We start from the raw sequence: 9536 nt of genomic DNA, 5'->3' as shown, positions 1-9536 counted from the left end.
TCAGCTGAATGGTAAGAACAAGATCTGGGCCATCAACACGTACGCCCTGCCCGTGATCAGGTACCCTGCTGGGGTAATAGGCTGGCCAAAGGAGGAGATAGAAGCCACTGACATCAAGACAAGAAAGCTCCTTACCATGCATGGAGGGTTTCACCCCAAGTCCAGCACCCTGAGGCTGTACGCTAAGCGGAAGGAAGGGGGCCGGGGACTGGTGAGTGTCAGCACCACAGTCCAGGATGAGACAAGGAACATCCAAGAATACATTGGGAAGATGGCCCCAACTGACCGAGTGCTCAGTGAATACCTCAGGCAGCAGAAACCCAAGAAAGAGGAGGGAGACGAGGAACCATCATGGAAGGACAGGCCCCTGCACGGTATGTACCACCGGCAGATAGAGGAGGTGGCTGATATCCAGAAATCCTACCAGTGGCTGGACAAAGCTGGACTGAAAGACAGCACAGAGGCACTAATCATGGCAGCACAAGAACAAGCTCTGAGCACAAGATCCATAGAGGCTGGGGTCTATCACACCAGGCAAGACCCCAGGTGCAGGCTGTGTAAAGATGCCCCAGAGACAATCCAGCACATAACAGCAGGGTGCAAGATGCTAGCAGGCAAGGCATACATGGAACGCCATAACCAAGTGACCGGCATAGTGTACAGGAACATCTGTGCGGAGTATAACCTGGAAGTCCCGAGGTCAAAATGGGAGATGCCCCCAAGGGTGGTGGAGAATGACCGAGCTAAGATCCTGTGGGACTTCCAGACACAGACGGACAAAATGGTGGTGGCTAACCAACCGAACATAGTGGTGGTAGACAAACAGAAGAAGACGGCGGTAGTGATCGATGTAGCGGTTCCGAATGACAGCAATATCAGGAAGAAGGAACACGAGAAGCTGGAGAAATACCAAGGGCTCAGAGAAGAGCTCGAGAGGATGTGGAGGGTGAAGGTAACGGTGGTCCCCGTGGTAATCGGAGCACTAGGTGCGGTGACTCCCAAGCTAGGCGAGTGGCTCCAGCAGATCCCGGGAACAACATCGGAAATCTCTGTCCAGAAGAGCGCAGTCCTGGGAACAGCTAAGATACTGCGCAGGACCCTCAAGCTCCCAGGCCTCTGGTAGAGGACCCGAGCTTGAAGGATAAACCGCCCGCAGGGGCATGCTGGGTGTTTTCTTTTCTTTCTTTTCTTTTTTTTAAATATATGTGTATATGTAAAAATCAGGGAACAACAATAGGAAATAAAAAAAAAAGTATAGACCTGGTAAATATTTATATATGTATACATTTTTATATATCTGTGTACAATCAGGAGGGATGGGCATGATTTTAGTGTTTAAACAGTCATGAATTATTTTTAACAGCAGGTTGGATGTAATGTGTTAGAACTACCAGCAGGTGGGGATAAGAGACCTTTAAGGTGTTTGGTGCCACACTCCACCTTCAGGTTTAAAACTAGTGTTAATGGAGGGAGTTTGAAGGTTGAGTTTGTTCCACGACTGCATTTCACTCACTGCCTCTGTTTGTATCTCTGTCACTGCAGGACCAACATGGAGCGAGAAGTCAGCGCTCTCAGGAGGCCGACAAACCTCACAGAAGAAAGGGAGAGAAAACATGCACCTCTGACGAGTGTGGGAAGGATTTTACTTTGAAGGCTAATCTAAAACAGCATCAGGTCATCCACACTGGAGAGAGACCGTTCAGCTGTGACTTGTGTGGAAAGTCTTTTTCCACGAAGGGTTACCTAAAACAACACCAACTCATCCACAGTGGAGTTAAAGCGTACAGCTGTGATCAGTGTGGCAGAGCTTTTACTCGCAGTAGCCACTTACAGGATCATCTAGTTATCCACTCTGGAATTAAGGCGTACAGCTGTGACATCTGTGGAAAAACTTTCAGCCGGAGAGGGAACCGAAATATACACCTACGCATTCACACCAGACATGATGTGTACTGCTGTGAACAGTGTGGCAAAGAGTTTGCTACAGACACACAGTTAAAACAACACATGTTTACCCACAATGAGGAGAGACCTTATAAATGTGACCTGTGTGAGAAGACTTTTAAATCTCCACGTAACCTGAGAGAACACCAACAGATCCACAGCAGAAAGAGACTCTACAAGTGCAGTTACTGTGAGGTATGTATTTATATTGTTATCTTGTCATTTTAGCCTGACTGTTTGGAACAACTCTGCTCATTAAACTGTGTTAGCATGTTAGCAATTCTACTGCATGGAAAAGCAGCTCTGAGTGATTATTCAGATTTTCATGTCAGTTGTGATTTTAGTATTACTGTAGTATTATGGTGGTAGTATTGTAGTTATTGCAGCCCAGTAAACTGAGTGTGTTAACTGAAACAGTCAAATGTAATTGGACGTCTGCAGAGATGCTCTTTATTTCAGGCGACGTTCAGGATAAAAATGTTGAAGGACTGACTTACACTGTCTTTGTGTCTTTGTTTAGAAGCAGAGCGACACAGATGGATCCAGTTCTCAACCCTGTCATCACTGTGGTGGTGGGAAAGACTTTCATTGTGGCCTCTGTGGAAAAACTTTCAGTTGGCAACCGAACCTAAAAAGACATCAACGTAGACACACTGGAGACAAACTGCAATACTGCAAAGAATGTGGGAGAAGCTTCACCACACCAACTGAGTTAAAACAACATGAACTGATTCACAGTGGGGTTAAAAAGCACCTCTGTGATCAGTGTGGGTCATCCTTCACCTCTGCATGTAAGCTTAAATCACACAAACGAGTCCACACAGGAGAGAAACCATACAAGTGCAGACACTGTGACAAAAGCTTCTCACATTCAGGTAATCGTAACAGGCATGAACGTACACACATGGAAGGAAACTACAGCTGTGACCAGTGTGACAAGAGCTTCAGGAATCTCAGTTCATACTCCGAACACAAACGATCCCACGTTACTAATAAACTGTTTCACTGTTACCAATGTGCCCAAACATTCACCTCATTGTCTGCTCTGTGCAAACATCAGCGTGATCACTCGGGCCTATAATCACTCCCATCACTGGATCACAGTGAATCTGAAGAGACAGAAAGATCCTCTGGTTTCAGTGTCAGACTCAAAAAGCTTGAGATCAGGCTCCACAGAGTTCAGATAGAATCATTTAAACTTGTGTTGAACTGAACTGGTTGCTGGGCTGAACTTCTACATAATACAGATTTACATGGGATCTTATTTTCTGTTGTTTTACTGAGTCAGTTTTGTCCTTTTTTCTCTGTCCTGGTTTTGCTCGTCTGTAAATAATTGAAACTCAGTCAAATAGTTCATTGTTCTCCAGCAAAACGTTTTGGAAACTCATGTTTAACCTTTAAAACTCTGACATGTTTTAGCACACAAGGCTTCATCGGGGAGTTCACTCATGATTGGACCATGAGAATAAAGGCTTTTAGTTCTTTCAAAGAGAGTCTTGGAGGTGTTTGATGTTTCTGTTTTTTCTGAAACCACCTGAAAGAAAAACTATTTTTCTTGCTTTATGTAGTGTAGAAGTTTTCTCAGATGTTTCTTTCATCTGTGATGTTCTTGAATGTGTTGACATGAAGATGGTACAAATAAACTGTCCTTTTAGCTTTAGCTCCTAAATTATTCATCATTTATGGATGTAGCACAGCAGCAGTTTCTTGATTAACACATGGAGGGCTCGGGATCTGATGGTAAATAATGTTTTGTGTCCTTGTACACATCATACAGCTCAGCTGTTCCACAGATGTCAGGTTTACACAGTGGGATGGTTTGTAAGAACTAGGACTGCCACATAGGATTATTTTGATAGTCGATTAGTCACTGATTATCTTTGCAATTAATCGACTAAGATCATGCATCCATTGGACGTAAAACGTATAGTTTATTGCACCAGCATGCATCTGCTCTTATTTAACTATTATTAGCTTACAACTTGAAGTGTTTAAGGAAGCTCACAAGGAATATATTTACATGGTTCACCGGGTGTATATAAAAAGGTGCAGAGATAGTGCTATGTACAAAAGTGGGGGTACAGGGCTCCAGGGAAAATACACTCGCTCCTCATCAAACAATCCATGCACAAGGTCAGGCTCTCTCTCTCTGACACTCACCACAGGGAAACATTTGTTAGTTCAAAGCTCAGGAACACGAGGGAAAGCTTGCGGGTAACTTGACGGCACTAACACGAATCATACATAATGATCCATCAAAGAACAGCAGTCACTCCCTGGCTTAAATGCTGGCACACTAATGAGTCTCAGACGTTTGTTCCTCTGAGTGGCGTGGGCCAAGGGCGTGAACCCGCAATGAGTTCCACCCCGGCAAGAGAGAGACAGAATGAGAGAGAGCGCACGAGAGCGAGAGAAACGCAGAAACAGCTTATCAGCACCCTGCTGATCCTCCTGGCCGTGACAGGTCCTCTGGTGATGTCACCATGAAAGGCAGAGAGCCCCGCCTACCTCAGGACCTCCCCTGTCATGTATTGATCAGGATGCAGAGTTGGGTTGAGTATCCAAAAAAATGTACTCAAGTAAGAGTAGCATTACTTTAAAATATTATTACTCAAGTAAAAGTGAAAAGTAGTTGTCAAAAAAGTTACTCAAGTAAGAGTAAAAAAGTATTTGGTGAAAATACTACTCAAGCAGTGAGTAACTGTTTTAAATGTCCGATTTATTTTATAAATAAATGCTATCAGACAAACAAAAATGAATAAATATACAAATTTTAGTATCTTCAAAACGTTTTCAGAGAAAATATTAAAACGAGGCATCTTCAACACATGTTCATACAAGGAAGCTCAGTTTACCATAAATTGTATGGGTTGCATTTATTTCTGCATATTTAGCAAAAATGTGCCATTTCTTCACTCAGTGAGGTGATGGTTAAGCTTCAGCAGCAGTTTGCTCTCAAGGTTCTTTCTGTGACGCTGTAACTGTTTAGCAGTGAACAGGAGTCCTGCATGACTAAGAAGTTCTTCACAAGCTTCAGACCACCAGATCCCTGTGCAGAGCCCAGTCCCATCACGTTCTCTGATGGCAGTGAACATACATATGGCGCAGTGATGTACCTTTGCTGGAGCTGCAGCCATAGTGTGAGACTAGTAGAGTCCAAAGCTAAACTGACACCTCTCAACCACAAAGGCGATCCTGTTAAAGCAGAGATGTGTGGCGCCGTCTTTGCTGCCCGCCTGAAGATCTACTTCCAGAGACACTGCAGAATCCAGGTCAAAAAATGGTACCACCTCGTCGACAGCCAGACCGTCTTGGGTGCAATCCAGCGTGAGAGCTACGGTTTCCAGACCTTCTTCGCAAACCGCATTGGTGAAATCCAGACATTTGGACATCCACTGATGTCCAAGATTGGTGATGGATTCCCGGGTCAGCAAACATTGCAAACATTCTCACCAGAGGGGCCAATCCAAATGCCCTAACCGAGGACTCCGAGTGGCAGTCGGGTCCAAAGTTTCTCCAACTTCCTGAAGATGAGTGGTTGAAGAAATCCACCGGAGAAGTCGCTGCCCAAGCTCGAGAAAAGGTCACAAAGCTACAGAAAAAGACTTTTGTTGCGGTCCTTACCAGAATCCACATCAAGGCAGCTCAGGACTCAGCACACGTAGAGTCGAGAAGACCACTGGCAGGAGTAGCAACCCAACAGCTAATCGACGCAAGGCGATTCAGCAACCTGAGAAGGCTGATTGGGACCGTGGCGTGGGTCTGGAGGGTTGCCAAAAAGTTCATGAGATCCAAGACCAGAGACCAAGAAAAGTGGGAAGTAGTACCATCTTCGGGTGTCCTCACAGTCAGTGAGAGACGAGATGCTTTTCGAGACCTTTGCCAAGAAGACCCAACACTGTGTCTTCTTGTTCGCCTCAACATTGAAGTATCAAATGTCCAACATCTGGAAAGGAACCCACACCAGTGTACTGTGATGCTTCACCAACATGTGGCAGATGCTGGTCCTGCCTTTCATGCTGACATCACCAGAGAGCCCCGCCCACCTCAGGACCTCCCCTGTCATGTATTGAACAGGATGATTATGAAGATGACCGAGTGCAAATAAGACTGTAAAAATCCGCAACCAGAATGTTTAGATGCTTTCTAATTATTCATGAATATCATGAGTGTTTGTGTGTTTTGTCTTTTCTTTCCTGACGTTTGTTACTAACAAAGACAGTTTACGCTCTGTATGTGTTTTCATCCTTACCAGCCACACTCTAACTGCAATTAAGAAAACAAACTTTAGAAATTGTCGACTCAGTGACTTCATAAAATATTTAAGTGGTTCAGGTAGAGCCAGTTTTTAAATGACCATGAACACTTACCTTATTGTATCTGTACAGCATGTTTTTCTATTAGACAGATTTGTAACAGAGGCCTTGCTCTCAGTAAGTTTGAAGTCATTTTCTGATTTAATTTGTAATCTCTGACCTTTGTGTATCCTGCTCATTTTTCATGCTGCCTTTATAATAATAATGGATTGGATTTATATAGCGCTTTTCAAGGCACCCAAAGCGCTTTACAATACCACTATTCATTCACTCTCACATTCACACACTGGTGGAGGCAGCTTTAGGAGTTTGTCTTTTGTATTTGAAGATAATTCATTGAATATACTCAGCTGCTTCCCTTTGGTGCCTCACACATCACTTTGTGAAGTTTTTCAGTGTCCAGTTATGTTTTTTATTGCTGTTTGAATTCTCTGTATGTTTGACCCTGTAGACTGTTTAATGGACTGCTTGTCTTCCTGTTTGTAACCACTGCCTGTTTAAGACTAAAGATTTGGATGGTAGACTTTAATACAGCCTCTGCGTGTCGTCCCTTTGTGTCCTCGTCCTCTGTGAATGTATCACAGATGTTTTCATTATAATATCATTATAATAATAGAGTAAGATGGCGCCATTGTACGGCAGGCCGTCCTCGTCTCTGTTGTCGAGCTCTTTTCCTTGATATTTGTTTATTATTTACTATCTTTCTGGCACTATGCCCCCCAGATGGTTATGCATTAATCACCTATGACCGGGATACTCTGTTAAATCTTTGTTTTCCCCCCATATGCTGGGTTGGATCTTGGGAGACACTACATTTCCATGTATCATCTCTTCCACTGGTTCATACGGTTCCCCTCTCTGCCCCCCGCCTAACAAGCGTGACAGGAAGCGGGGCAAACGGAGTGGGTTTCGGGTTCACTTTAAGGCTTACCTTAAAACATCAGCTGCAGCTAATTCCCTCACCACCGCGGGGATTATACGACTTCCATCCGCTCGGGATCCATTGTCCTTTGGGCTGCTCAACCATCGCTGGATCTGTCCGGTCGGTAAACAAGCCTGTCCGGTTTCTCCAGTAGTCACTCTGCCTGTTCGTGTTTGGATTGGTTCCCCAAGTGATGGTGTTCGTCACAGGTATTTAAGCCAACTAAGACGTGCTTCCAGCAGAGATAAGATGCCTATCTCTCGGATGGTTCTATTAAACGCAAGATCGCTGGTGAATAAAACCTTCATCTTAAATGGCCTCTTCCTCAACTCTTGGCTTGATGCTCTGTTATTGACTGAAACTTGGATTCGTCCTGGTGAGTCCTTTTCCTTTTCAGAGCTACTTCCCCCGGACTGTGTATTCTTTAGTTCACCGAGACCCTCGGGAAGAGGTGGAGGCGTTGCCTCTGTTTTTAAAAACAAACTTAAAGTTCGGCAACTGCCCTCTCCTACCTATTGTAGTTTTGAGGCTCAACTATTGGAGCTTGCCGGACCCCCAACGATTCTATGTGCTGTGATTTATCGACCACCTAAATATAATAGGTCTTTTATTTTGTGAATTTGCTGACTTCTTAGGTTCATTTTTATTAAGTTATGACCAAGCTCTTATTACTGGATATTTTAACATACATATTTGTTGTGCTGATGACCCCCTAGCCAAAGATTTTCTTGCCCTAACTGAGTCTTTTAACCTTACACAGTGGGTCAGGGAACCTACTCATCTTAAAGGCCATACCTTGGATTTGGTCCTCTCATATGCTTTGGATATTTGTACTATGGACGTTGATAATGCTGGTATTTCTGACCATTTTTTGCTCGTGTTTGATGTTGAGCTATGTGCAATTGATTTAAATTCTAAAGGCTGTCATCGCCCTGTACGTATCATTAACTCTGAGACTGTGGCTAACTTCATTACAGCCTTTTTGAACTTTGCCTTTTTTGATCCAGATTTCACTGATACTAACTGTTACACACCTCCCTTGGTTGATGATTATGCCAACGCTATGTTATCCACCTGTTGTTCCATCTTAGATACTGTGGCCCCTATAAAGATGAAACGTCCCAGAACTTCTCATCAACCATGACTAAATGACACTATATGAGCTTTACGTCGTGTCTGCCGTCAATCTGAAAGGAGGTGGAAAAAAGACAGGCTTCAGATATCCTATGGCATTCTTTGTAGGAGCCGCCTTCTATACCAGAACTCCATAAAGGCAGCTAAAGCAGCTTTCCTATCAGATATTATTGAGACTAATAGCTAACAGCCCCGAATGTTATTCAAAATTTTTAATTCAGTCTTAAGTCTTCACTCTTAAGGGAATAATTGAACAATTGAGAAACTCAAATTCTGTGCATGATATCCTTTCATCCTGAATTATCAAGGAAAGTTTTGAGGAAATTGGGCCTTGCATCTTATTTTTAATGAATTTATCATTGTTAGTGGGCTGTGTCCCAACTGCTTTTAAACATGCGGTAGTGCACCCTGTTCTTAAAAAAAGTAAGAACTTTTTTTTGCAGAGGACACAATTCATTGTTTTTAACACTTAGTTTCACTTCAGCTCTGTGTTTGTTATAACTTTACTCTTCTGTGCGGCTGACAGACCAACAAAAGCACATGCGAGAGAGGCCCACAGACCAGCTGGACCACATACGCTGTACACTGGCTTCATCAACACCAGAGCTCTGGGCAGGTAGACGGGCCGTCCCCAGACTGCCAGCAGACTGCAAACGTGCTCTCCACACTGAGCCATAAATTATGGCTGTACAACTCATGTTACATGTTACAATTAGAGAAGTCAGAAAGACCGATTCATCTTTCTTATTAATGTAACCGCTGCATTTCCTCACTTCTCTTATCTCACCCTTCTTCTTCTGCTGAGGCTGCACAACACGAACCTTTGAGATGTGGAAGAACAGGAAATTCTCATCGAAGAAGATCCAGTGTTTGAATCTGGTCTAGGGCCTTTCTGTCTGGAGTCTTCCCATGTCTGCTTATGTTCTCTCTGGTACTCTGGTGGCTTCTCACAGTCCAAAAACATGCATAGGGTTAGGTTAACTGATGATTTGAAATTGACCGTAGGTGTGAAAAGTAGTAGGAAAGCTCCTAACTGAGAGAAGTGACCCAGAAGTATCTGTGTAGCAGCCACAATGAATCAAGATCATGAGCTTTATTAACTGATCAAAGTCTCTTCTTTCATCTTCTGTATCATTCAGTTTGCATTGGTAATGCCCATTATTGTAATGCTTTTTTAAGATGAGCAAAACTTTCTTTTACTTTGGGTTAGCTGGGATAAC

At 43.6% G+C, this 9536-nt stretch overlaps 1 long non-coding RNA gene across 1 annotated transcript; it reads left to right on the top strand.

Annotated features, from left to right (window-relative positions):
• Positions 1-2016: 2016 nt before the first annotated feature.
• Positions 2017-3599, top strand: LOC146701591 (uncharacterized). The gene is made up of 2 exons (XR_014922374.1): positions 2017-2139; positions 2465-3599. It is a non-coding gene; the product is annotated as an uncharacterized LOC146701591 (long non-coding RNA).
• Positions 3600-9536: the final 5937 nt, after the last annotated feature.

The sequence above is a fragment of the Copadichromis virginalis genome, linkage group LG9 (genome assembly GCF_057382275.1).
Source record: "Copadichromis virginalis isolate Kocher_CV1m ecotype Utaka linkage group LG9, C_Virginalis_male_GT1.1, whole genome shotgun sequence".
Lineage (NCBI taxonomy): Eukaryota > Metazoa > Chordata > Actinopteri > Cichliformes > Cichlidae > Copadichromis > Copadichromis virginalis.
The sequence above is the reverse complement of the archived record's forward strand: the minus strand, read 5'-3'. Positions and strand labels throughout refer to the sequence as shown.